The 12,534-nt window shown below is 50.4% G+C and overlaps 1 long non-coding RNA gene across 7 annotated transcripts in view; it reads left to right on the forward strand.

The window, feature by feature from the left end:
- LOC308253835 overlaps nt 1-12,534 on the forward strand; it is a 128,418-nt gene that overhangs the window by 566 nt on the left and 115,318 nt on the right. For 3 of the 7 annotated variants that reach the window (XR_013961159.1, XR_013961160.1, XR_013961163.1), the window contains exons 2-3: nt 90-319; nt 10,305-10,416. This is a non-coding gene — a long non-coding RNA (uncharacterized lncRNA). Of the gene's footprint in view, nt 1-89; nt 324-10,304; nt 10,417-12,534 lie in introns of those variants that run through there. The other 4 variants (XR_013961161.1, XR_013961162.1, XR_013961164.1 and 1 more) reach the window with 3 other exon arrangements.

The following is a 12,534-nucleotide window of genomic DNA, read 5'->3' on the forward strand; positions in this document are numbered from 1 at the left end:
AAAAAAAAAGAAAAAGAGAAAGAAAAAAGGAAAGAAAGAGCAAGAACCCGCGTTCTATACATACATTCTAAATGTTGCTCCCCATACAGTACAGAGACAAGCAGCCGAGGGCAGGCAGAGGAAGCTGGCAGAGAGGGAGACAGAGGGAGAAGGAAGGAGAACAAGGAGGGAGACGGAGCGAGTGGAAGAGGAGGCGAGAGCGAGCGCCAGGGAGTGGAAGGTCCGCTGAACGCCGGTGCTCAGGCCCAGCCGCCCCCGGACCCTGGACTGAGAGTCGCGGGCACCGGAAGCGAGACTCTGCCAAGTCCTGCCGCACCAGGCAAGTAACGCAACGATTGTTGTTTCTTTTGAACTCGGGGTCGACCAGGCGGGCAGGCCAGGAGGCAGCCTGGGCTCGCATGGCCTCTGTAGGCCGGGGCTGGAGTCCAGGCAGCCAGGGCGGGACGAGGAGAACTTTCCGCGGGGCCTGCTCTGGAGCCGCCCTCGCCCGGCCGCTGCCCCGCCGCGCGGAGGCAGGGACAGCGCCCGCCGCGCCGCCGCGGAGCTGAGGATCGTGCAGCCGAGCGTTAGTCCAAATTCAAAGCAGGCCCCCCAACCCCCACTCTCTGCCCCTCCCGCCCCCCCGCACACACACGGGAAACAGCTACGGGGCCTCCAGCGCGGAGGCAGGGCACAGGGGGCCGCGGAACGGCAGACTGCACCCGCGCAGCCGCCCCCGCCGGTGCCGAGCTCCAGCCGCGGTGGAGCGGGCGGCAGAGTCCCGCCGGGCTGGCCCTGCCACCCGCACGTTGCCTGGCTGCGAGCAGGGCCTGGCGAGCTCGGCTCCTGCCGCCCACCTGCGGGCGCCTTTAGTAACGGGATCCCCTAACGTAATGCGATCGATGGCTGCCTGTTTGATGTGGGCGATAGTGTCAGGGAATTAAAAGGGACACGGAGCCGCTTTCTCCAGCAGAGAACCCGCGGCAGCGGCGGCGAGAGAGCACCAGTCCAGCCAGACTCCTGGCCCGCAGCTAGAGGGCTGAGGGTGGGGAGGGGGTCACCTCCCGGGGGTGGGGACCGAGGGGGCGTGTGTGAAATGAAGAGCCTGAATTAAAACCAACGACAGCGCTTCCTTCTGCGCGGGGCAGGGGCGCGCATTTGCGTCAGAGGGCGCGCGGGGCGGGCAGGCGGGCGCGCCGGGCGGGGGCGGGGGCAGCCGACGCCTGCCCGGTGCCGCGCCCGGGGCCTCGGTGGGCGCGGGAATGAGTCGGTCTGGAGCTGTTGGCCTCGGTCCGGCCTTGCAGGCTGCGGTGGGGAAGAGGGGCGGGGGGGCGGGGGGCGAGGCTTGGCGGGAGAATGAGCTGAAAGTTGCCGGGAACGGCGGCGCCCACTCCCCCTCACTGCGGGCTCTTCCTGCCTGCCCCCACACGGAGCTTCCAAATTTGGAAGAGACCCCTGGGATCCCGCGTGACCCGGGGGGTGGGGAGCAGCGGGGCCCTCGCTCTCGAAAGGAAGGGAGGGAGGGGTGCAGCCCCCAGCCCCTGTCCCGGAGGGTGGCTGCTGTTGGTGGTGGTGCGCGGAGCAGTGGAAGCCCTTGGCTTTCGAGCGGGGAACAAATGCGCCAACTTTCTGTCTCGAAAGGGGGCAGGAAGAAACCTTAACTTTTCGAGGAGAGGCGCCGTCCCCTTCTGGGACTTGTCCAGCCCTAGCGGCACTCAGGCCTCGGTTTCTCTCCCTGACCACGTTTTCACACCCGCAGAGCGCCTCCACTGGTGCTCACAGCCTCACCAGCAAAATGGCTTCTGTGGAGGGACTGAGGGTCCTGGGGACTCCGGGGGAGCTCTGGCTTGCGTTTGTCACTGGTTCAGCTGGGCACACTGGACCTAGGGCCCGATTGATATTCTTGTTGTTTGGTAGGGCACCTAATAGAAAAGTGATCATATTTTGTGGAGGCACGTAGGTCCCCAAATTGTGCAATTCCACACACGTGTCCAGGCACACTTAGGTGCAGAAGCAGAAAACGCAGTTGCAAATTTCCTCCCATTTTTTACTCGTCTTCTCTTCTCCAGATCTCTCGCCTTTCCTTCACGCGCAAGGGAGAGCTTTAACATAACCTCAGCCTGTGGACTTGGCTGTTGGACTCAGACCGGCTGTGGCCCAGCACCCTACTTGAGATCGCCAGCCCTGTGGCCCTATCTCCTTGGCCCTGTCCAAGGCTTCTCCTAGTGAGGCCGGTCTAGGGATCAGAAAAGCCTCCCAGGGCCTGGACTCCTGGGCCTCCCTCCTTAAGTCTTTCTCTGCCTTCCTGTTTCCTACAAGCTACTTCAATGCATACAAAGTCTGCAGTGTGGTTCCCCCAACAGATGAAGAGAAGGAATCAGGCTGTAAACTTACACTGCCCCTTTCAGATTGCTAGCATCTTGGCCTAGCCTTAATCACCTTTTAAAAGAACTTCAACACAATCCTTGATCTCTCCTAGCCAGACAGCCAGTAAACAGCTGTGACCTGGTGGGAGGAGAGAAGCAGAGATCTCAGCATTGACTTGCATTCCAGGCCCCAGAGTCTGATCTAAGCAGACTTTCCAACTGATTAATACCCCCTCCCCAATATCTTTCTTCAGAGGAATGCTGAATCATTCTTCACTAATCCCATGACATCTTTGATATTGGTATTTTGCTTTCCTGAAACTCACTGGATCATTCATTTTGGCTTTTTGGCAAATTACACTGAACAAAGGTGTCCTTGTAAAAATGTTTTCAAAATCTAGTTCAAGAGCCCTGAGATCCTACAAATGACCAGATATGTGTAAAAGATTCTCTCCCATACCTCTTCCCTACCCTCTAAATAATTAAAAATGGTATTATTCTGTTTAGAGAGACCACAGAACAGAAATAGCCCTGTTTTATCAAGCCCATCTGGAGAGATGAACATGCCTGCAATCACTGGGAGAAAGGTCAGTTCTTCTGATCTTATTACAGACCTTTCCCAAAGAGCTTATTTTAAAGGTGCCGAATCAATTAGTCTCCGTTGGCATGAGATTAATGCTGGGAAGGATGCAGTTGAAGATGTATTTAATGTGGTCTTGCATAGATATTTTGAAGAAAAGGGAGGAGAGAAACCCACTGGAATGCCTGCCTAACGTTTTGTGCTTATTAAAAAAACAAAAACAAACAAACAAAAGCCTGGCCTATGTCAGAAATCCCCTCCCAAAAGGTTGAACTCAGTATTATAGCTTCCCAACTGTAAAAAGTTCTGTCTTTGACAACCTGAAAACAAGGGTGGGAAGGCCAAGGTGGGAGTGGGCTGTCCTGCTTGCTCTTACCCTGTTCATAGAGTTGAACCACGGATCCAGCAGACTCCTGTACTCACTATCGCCCTGGCAGCCTGGGCATTCCTTCTTTGTCACCTTTGGGTCGAGACACTCAGAGATAAGTGCTTTACTTTAGAAGCGGTTTAGTTTTCTATCACAGACTGGCCATTTAAAGCACGGGTTTTGGAAAACAGAGATAAGGGAAGTACTTCCCCTTTCTGCTTTGGACCCCAAGTTAGAGGGGCCCCGAATAGCCACAGGAGAGCAAGTGTTGACCTTTGGATGCAAAACAAGCTTTTTGTAGGAGGAAAAGTGGCAATTATTCATAGCACATCAGTGAAAGGGGTAGGGTTGTGTGTGCAAATTTTACTTTTTGTAAAAATCAAGTCTTAGCCAGATAAATACATTTCTACAAAAAAGAAAATGGAGAAGTTTATGTTATAAAACTCATTTTAAATGCCAGACTTGAGTGAAGACTGACTGTAAGGCTCTTCTTCCCAGAGAAAATGGGTTGGGTTTGGATGAAAAGTTTTGGTTTTAAAGGATTTTGACGCTTATTAAAGTACCCTGACAATACAAGCAACTAAACTATATTATCATTTTTCTTAATAATTACCTGTCAGAACACAGATTTCTTTTATTACAGGATTAGCCCATCAGAAGTAGATTTGAACTGGACATTCATTGATTAAGGACTGCTCAAGTATGTTTTAAGTTTTTAAAGTCTTCACTGCCTACAAAATAAACTAGTGGGAGAGTACTGGCTCACAAAGCCAGCAGATCGGTTGGTAACTATGGTCATGCTTCACTTATACCTACCTGTCATAAAGTTGATCTAAATAATAACCCTAACCTTTCCTTCTAAGCTGTCAGTGGAAAGACATGTTTATCACAGTGTCCTCCATCAGTCTCCATCAGTACGGAGAGAGGGGATTTAAGTAAAGTTTAGATGAAAAAGAATGAGCGTAGTCCACCACTGATACAAACCACATGGAGCAGTAAATAATTATGCCCTCTGTTATGCTATGTATATTTTACTTACCCATTTCAGAAGTAAATAATAAACCTAGCCCATCTATGGGAGGAGTTAATAAGGTATTTCAAATGCATGATCTAACAAAACTCTAGGATAGTTCTATGTTTTATTGTTAGCCGTTTGCATGAAATCTTCTGAAGCTGAAAAGAAAAAGGAAAGGGCTTTTGTGTTAGTTGATCCTTGGCTAGTCTAGGGCTAAGGTTGGTGTGAAAGGGACAAGGAGGTCACTTGAAATCTCCTTTTATCTACTCTTATTTTCTCTCTGGATCAGCAACTTTGAATAGATATCTTCTAATCGCTCTTAATGGAAAAAACTATGGGAGCAACGAAACTGCCTTTAGAAGTGGATACATATGTGGACAGCTAGCTAAGTTTGCATATGACTACATCTTTACACACATGTGCTTAGAGTTTTTTTTGGGTGCATGATGTAAACGTTTCCCACACATTTGGTGGGTTATTGATTGGGTGGGTTCTATTTGCCCTTATACTTAAGTATGCACGCACACCCACATTAGGATTCTCTATCAGGTCTAGGTGATACTTTCAGCTGGTTCTCCCTTCAGCTTTTTCTTGCCCTCACTCTCAGGGATGTCATATTTAAGTCCTGGAAAAAAAAGCAAATAATTGAGAACACGATGGACAGTTTTTTTTTTTTTTTTTAGTGAAGACATCTTATTTCAACTGGAAACCACATTGACGGGAGGATTTCTCTTCAAGGGCAGAGATTGTGTGACAGGTGGGAGGTAATGGGGTAAGACGAGACTATTACTTTCAATCTCTCCCCCATATTTTTTCTTTTTGGTCTTTCTTGGAATCAAATTGGTTAGAACACAATAAGTAAGTGGCAAACAAGAGGCTGACTTACGCAATTTAAAAGTTTTTTTTTGTGTGTGTGTGCTATAGGTTTGTATCTTCAAATCTTTGAAGCTGAGCAATTGATTACAATTGGTTTTGAAACTGGAATTATTTTAGTAATTCTATGCTGACTGAAATACCACCTAAGTTGTCTTCTTTAGGTGGTGCTTCAAAAAGGAGAAACAGCTCTCAGGTTGTTAAGTATGAGTGGCTATCCAGAGAAAGGACATTAGATTTCTAGGACTGAAAGCACTTGGCTTTACCTCCTAAGAAGTCTCTCCCAGTCCCCAAACCCCGTGTTCTTCTAACTAAAATTCGAATTGCTCCCAGAGCCTGGGACACTTAGCTGTAAATTCTTTTAAGGGAATACTCGGTTACCAGGGCTACAAGTTCCCATCTCAACCTGCCAGCCTTCCGGCCCCCTGCTGCAGACCACGGAGACCCTGGGCTGTCTGGGCTGGGACCTTGAGCCCCCTCCACTCTTACCCCCAGCCTATCAGAAATCACAGTGACAACGTCCGAGGTTGGGTGGGAGAGGATTAACCCCTCTTTAACTTCTCTCCCTCCCTCCCTCCTTTCTGAACACCAACAGATCATTTCCCGGGGTTTCCTGGTGAACAGGAGTGTAGGAGCCACGCTGTCCAATAAAGATTAAATTAAGTAGAAGAATCCCAGCCACTGGCTACTTGGAAGCTCCGATGGGGCATCAAACCAACGTTTAACACATTTTTTCCACTCACTGGCGCAAATCTTGGACCTATTGGGCTTAACTTTAGACAAGAAAGAAAAAAAAAGATAAGAAAGGAAGGGAAAAATGGAAAAGAAAGAAAAAGTCACAGAGAAACTCCAGTTTCAAGGGAAGAAGTGACCTTGTACTCAGAGAGAGAGGATGAAGGCAAAAGCAGGGCTTCCTGGCCTTTCTAGTCTTTTCTTTCGACTCCAAGAATTGGAGGCTCCCTCTCCCAGCTGAGGGCTTGGAATTTGGCAGTTTTGGCTGGTTTTTGAATCTATGTTTATCCGTTAGGGGTGGAGATACACGTGGCCTAGGGTCAGAACTGGATGCCTAAGGAAAGGTGCACGCAGAACCCAGTCAGCTCTTCTATGCTGACTTCCTTTTTTTTAAACTAAGGTTTTGGTTGCGGGGAACTGGAGAGTTTCCTCTAGTTACTGCCCAGCAGGAAAAACAATGGCTTTCTCTGTCAGCTGGCTCAGCGCACTGGACACTGACCTTGAAGCTGAGGCAGGGTCAGGCACTTCCTCCCCTGGGAACCAGCCCAGCCCCTGAATATTGGCCTCTGGCTCCCACCGGCTCCTCTAGTCCCAGGGCGCAGTCCGGAGGGGCAAAAGGCAAGTCCCTTTGTGGCAATAGCTTCTCCGTGCAAATACAACACTGAATAAATTAACCTCAAACCAGCTAGTTGGGGTGTAGTAGTTTAGCAGGACTAATTGCAGACAATGGAGCTGAAATGACTTTTCCAATTAGCTGCTGGTTGGAGTTTAGTTGGAGGAACTGTCAGCTCCAACGATGGGTAATTGCTTTATTGCTCACAAAACTATCATCTATTTAGAACATATGTGCTAATTACTCTGGATGGGCCTCGAAAAAGAGACCATAAATCTAATAGCACTTAAAAAAGTCTATGGTGCTTGTAAGCAACCCCAGGCCCTCACACGTTCTCTTCTGCCCAGGTTGGCGTGATGGATGGCTGTCTTTCAGAAAGGAGACGGTTTGGACTGGAGGCACTGACGGGGATGCTCTGGTCAAATCGCGCGTGCAGGAGAGAGCGACCAGCGCATGCTGTGCCCAGGCGATAAATCACTGTCATCAAAACCAGTCCCCTCTTTAGCCATGTACCTCCCCCTCTCCCCCATTTTTGCAAAAGATTACTTCAGAAATCTTTTAATTGGATTATGCTAGGAAATTAATCTCCTTTAGCCCTGGCTAAATTTGTGGCTACAGTCGGGAGGAAAGCGGCAAAAGCTCTAAGCACATGTGGGTAGAGATGTAGTCCCATGCACACTTCGCTAGCTGTCCACACACATGCATCCACTGTACAGTAACTTCAGTGAGGCCACGTCCTCTTGCTCCCTTTCCCCTAAGCCCTCCAGGTTTCCCAGCGCGTGCGGCAGCCCTGGCCCACGTCCCCAGGAGTGACTGGGGGTGAGAAAGAGTGCAAAGACACATCTGGGCGAGAGGCCGCGGCGGTCCCGGTGACTCCCCTTTGTTTAAAAGCCACGTTTCTGTCCCAGATTCCCTAGCTCTATATCTAGCATACCCACAGCACCCTGCCTTCCTCCCCAGGGGGTTCTGGGGCCGGGGCCGGGGAAGAAGGAGGCTAGAGCGGCGGGAAGAGGAAGGAGGGTGTGTCGGCGGAGGCAGCCAGATGAACTCTCAACTGTGCCCTCTCCCTCCTCCCTCCTCCCCCCTCCCCCCCCATTACTGTGCGAAAGCGTCCGGTTCGCCCCTGGCGTTCTCCCCCGCACAACTTTGGAGACAATGCCCCTGGACAGGCACTGCGCTTGAGGTCTGGGAGCTGGGCCCTCCCCGCTCCTCCCTGTCCCGGGAGCACCAGCGCGGCGTCCGTGCCAGCTCCGCGGCCCCGGGTCCTGAGCCTGGTCCAGCGCCGCTCGGGTGGTTGGGGAAGCTGCCGGCCGGGTCCCACCGGCTGCTTATCTCAGCGGGAGATGACATCTGCCTGAAACGGGATCTCTACTTTTGCAGCTCAATTTAGCTCTTAATAGCAGCCCTCTGAGGTGTGGTTAATTGATGGGGATAAAGGCATAATGACTTGACGGGGAGACGCCAATGATCCTTTGATATACTTTTTAAAAGAACACCAACCACCCCAAACACTGGCCAGTCGTCGCTGGGTGGGAGGATAAGAGGAGGGTCTGGAGGCAGGAAAAGCGGCGCTGGTGCTGTTTTTATCAGGGAGGGGTGAGCCCCGGCTCCCAGGGCCCGGGCATCTGCCAACAACCAGGCGCGGGTGGTCGCGTGGTCACAGAGAGCGGGGCGGTGTGAGGACCCGGGCGAGTTCGGGGTGACAGGTGACAGGACTGGGAGGCGGGGAGGATCCTCGAGCCGGTGAGAACGCCGCCCTTCCCAGGCTCGGTCACTTATCAGCCCTAACCTTGCGCGTGGCTGGGTCCCCACAGGACTGGTGCCCCCACTGCTCTCTCACCCCCTTATCCCGGTGGCGGTGCTTGGCGGCAACTCGCGGGTTCCGCTGAAGGGGCAACCTCAGAGGAACCCCAGCGCTGGAAAAGAGAGGCAGGCGCGGGTGTGTGTGTGTGTCCCTGAAACACAGAGCCTGAGCCCAGCGGCCCCTGAGCACGTGGCCCTGCTCTGCCGGCCAGCCCAGAGCGTCCTGAGATTTCCCCGGCGGCAGCGGGGCGTCGCGGGTCAGAGCCGCCCTGCGCACCACCCACCAGATTTCCTTCCGTCCACGTCCACCACTTCTCAGCACCGTCCTTTTTGTGTGCCTGATGTCCCTTTGCTCAGTTCTAGTGTAGTCTCCAGAGTGTCAAAGCAGTGTCTTACACGGCTCAAGCCTCCAACTTGGGGTCGCACAAGCACTCAGTGGAACAAAATATCAGATCGCCTTTTCTATTTGCAAGGGGAACCCCCTCGGGGTACAGGTGGTGGTGCCCCTGGCAGGTATCCTGTTTTACACCTTGGAGAGGGATAATCCTGATGCTCCAGGTCTGAGCTCCCCCTGGAAACGGAAGGAGAAATGACTCCCATCACGTCCATATTATATGGTATTGGGAATTCGCAGGTGTTTCGCCTGCTGCTGTTCTTTGCCCTCCTCCATGGGCCCACATAACAGGGATCAGATTCCCAAGAAACTTAATTTCCCCAAACCCTCTTGTGGAGAAGGCGCACGTTGTCACCGGACGACGCTTTGGGGTCAAGGACTTGAAGAAATGCAATTTGTCCCAACTCGCCTTTCCTCCTCGCCGCCTAACCTCCTCTAGCATGATTGTGCCCTCTGCGAGGTCTAGGGGATCGGGACTCACTGTCGCTGAGCCAGGGAGCCCCCTAACCCTCCCGCAGCCCCACCCATGGGGGACTGCGAGGCCATGGTCTTGTCCTCAGGCACCTCGGAGTCAGGGATAGGGTCCGGGGCCAAGTCCCTGCCCCGGTCAGCGGCTCCCGCTTAGGAGCTCCAGCCGAGAAGAAGCCCGTGACCTGGCGGCGGGTGCCGAGGCTTCCCTGGAGGCCTGCGGTCTCCCTCCCGGCCGCCGGTCCCCCTAAACGCTGGGATCGGCTTGGTCCCGGCCGCAAGGGCCGCAGGGGGCACCGTCCCTCCAGCAGCTAGGGCCCTGCTCCCCGTGGCTCCTCATGTCCTTACCCCACAGGGCGCTCCCTTTGGAAAGATCAGCGCTCTGAGAACCAGGCCGCCTGGGGAGGGCCCGGGAGCCTCCACTCCTGCCCTCGAGGCCGGGGAACTGGACCCTGCGCTGGACGCCAGCAGGAGCAGCTCCCCGAAGCCAGGCGCGCATCCTGCACGGGACGCGAGTGGGCACCGGGCGGGACCTGGTCGGAGCTGAAGGCCGCATCCTGCAAGCGCCCGCAGTGACCAGGTCCCAGGCCTGTTCAGGGGAAGATCCCAGAAGGAGGCCAGGCCCGATGGGGTGGGGCTGCGGGTGGAGCACGCAAACCTTTTAGGAATGGGCCCCGAGGGAGTGTGAGGCAGCCTCTGCCCGAGGTGGTAGGGTTCAGGGAGAGCCCTTGGCTCGCCCTCCTCTCTCCTGCCAGAGCGCTCTGTGCCCCGCTCTGTGCCCCGCGTCCCCGGGGCTGCTACCAGTGGCCCGGCCTCCAGCGGCCAGTCCGCCTCAGGCCGACAGGGGTCGGTGGCCAGGTCCGGGGCGCTGCTGGGAAACCTTAAACCCGGTTGTCTGGTGTGAGCAGGAGCTGGTCAGTGGGAGCTGACTGTGGCCTTAGGCATTTTCTAAAACATCCATCTACAAAGCGGGAACAGCACAGAGACACTGCTGTGTAGTTCATTTAAAAAGAGTTTGGGAGAAGAGTTTTCTTAGAGATGGTTTTATAATCTCTCACATTGGAAAGTTGGTATGTGTCTCACCAGCAGCACACTGAACCGTATCTTCCTTCAGACAGGGAATGAGCAGCGGAAATACCACCAGCCTCCAGCCAAACTTGTGAGGACTGATGGCAGGGGGACTGGTGCTCCAGATGTTGCACTAGAGGCGCTGCAAGTGTGAGCAGGTAATGTGGAGAAGAGTGACATTGTTAACAGAAAGCATCTAATTAACAATGACTTCATTTGATTGGAAGGATGAAAAAACCTTTTTAAATCAATCCAGATTCACTGGCCTAAGCTCAGCCAATTTATGAATATGGAGCCTGACTGGGTCTGCTTTCTCTCAAAGATGTCATCTTAGGGGTAATAGCATAGGTGAAGTCATTTGGTTACACTGTGGAAACTTTTATAGTGCCTTCCTTGGGAATTTAATTCAGTGCTTCTTCATTTTATTAGGAACAGACTGACTCCATCAACTGTGCTCTCCCTGTTTAGAGGCAGGACTGCTTGAAGCAATTAGGTTCAGCAATTTGCATAGTTTTACTGACCCCAGCAGCAGTGCGCTTCTTAGGTTATCCGTTTCTTCAAAGTCAGGGAAAAGCTGGAGCACAACATGCTTCCCAGGTGTCCAGGTTGGGGAAATAAGCCCACAAGCAGGGTAGCACAGCAGCGCAAAAAGCTTTCTAATAGTCCTCAAGTGTTTGTTTCAGCAAATTCAGGTGGATTCCCCCCCCCCCCTTATTTTGATTCTGGATCACATAATACCTCCTTACTTTGATATAGCCTTTAAAGCCTCTCTCCTTTGCTTGTATTTTTAGCAGAATGGCTTTTGAGAAAGCGAATTTTCTCCCTTCTTTTCTGTCTGCATCAGTGATGCTGTGGATAACGTTTTGAAGGAGTACCTGCAAGAGGTTGCTGCAATCCTTTCACTGTCACCTCAGTCTATTGGTAGCCACGATCTTAGAAAATGTTTGGAGCCCAAAGCAGTCTGGGAAAGAAGGGACATTGCTTTTGCCACTGTCCTGGGTAATGAAGGGATTACATTTACATAGCTGTTTAGTGTCTCTCACTCCTCTAAAATATATATTCCTCTGTAAGATTTCACTAGATTAAATTGCTGACAGTTCATCAGTAGCAGCAACAATGTAATACCCCTAATCTTATTAAATCAATAAATACTAGATCCATGCATTGAATTAAAAATGCATCAGCATAGCCAGGAATTACAATCATATGGCCATGGGCCTCAGAATCAAAGATGCCACTCAAAAATTGACTAGTTAGCATTTATTTAACCTTCTTTTTCTGTTTTGGGTTTATGATTAGATATTTGGGACCATTGTGACAAGTTTAGCTTGTTTATTTCTTGAAAATCCTTTCCTTTTACTAATTCCTCACATTTAACCATGAAAATGATGTATGTATTTAACAGTAGTAATATACTTTGACTTTATAGTTTTTCTCATTAGTTTTCATCTAGGGAATATACTTCCATTCAGAATGCATTACTCTAGTAAAACATACTCAGGTGCATAAATTTCTACATAAGCACCAATAAATTTAGATGCATATGTTTTTGTATATGCATAAATAAATATACTCAGTGTGAATGTATGGCTATACATTGATTATAAGTTTATTTTTTAAAAAAAGAAACAACATTTAAATTTATCTTTCAGCACTGTCAACTATAATTACAAGCCAAAGTACTATTTATGGTTTTAAAACAAATTATTGATTTAGAATCTGATTTGCTTATTGAAATTTATTCCACAAGAGATGAAATTAAAATTTTCAAGTCTTTAAACTTAACACAGTACTTAGGAAGTTATGCACATCTTAAGTGGTTACATTTTATGTGTAAAAAAAATATACCTCAAATGTGGTTTACCAGGAATTGGTCAGTTAAATTGTAGATTATTATGTAAATTTACAGTTAGTCCCTACTGAAAATTGGGAATGTATTTAACACCTGGAAGTTTAATGGAAAAACTAATATTACTCTAGCCAGATATTTGTTCATACTGATTAATGACGCTAATTATTTATAAACATTCATCCCTATTGATGTCAGCAAGCATATATGGTACTGAATCCTGAAGATAGAGTCATTGGGCCTTGGGTTCCCCACACTGTGAAGGAAAAAAAATCTTTATTTGACAAAATAGGCAATCAACTGAAATCTATCCTCTTTAAATAAACTGATTCCTCAGTATTTCCCAGTGTTGGTGTAAGTTGTTGTCTGTGATGTCCCCAGGGCTCCGTCCTCTGCTCTCTGATTTGGTATATAAAAGCAGCTCTGA

The sequence above is a fragment of the Plecotus auritus genome (genome assembly GCF_963455305.1).
Source record: "Plecotus auritus genome assembly, chromosome: 7".
NCBI classification, from domain to species: domain Eukaryota; kingdom Metazoa; phylum Chordata; class Mammalia; order Chiroptera; family Vespertilionidae; genus Plecotus; species Plecotus auritus.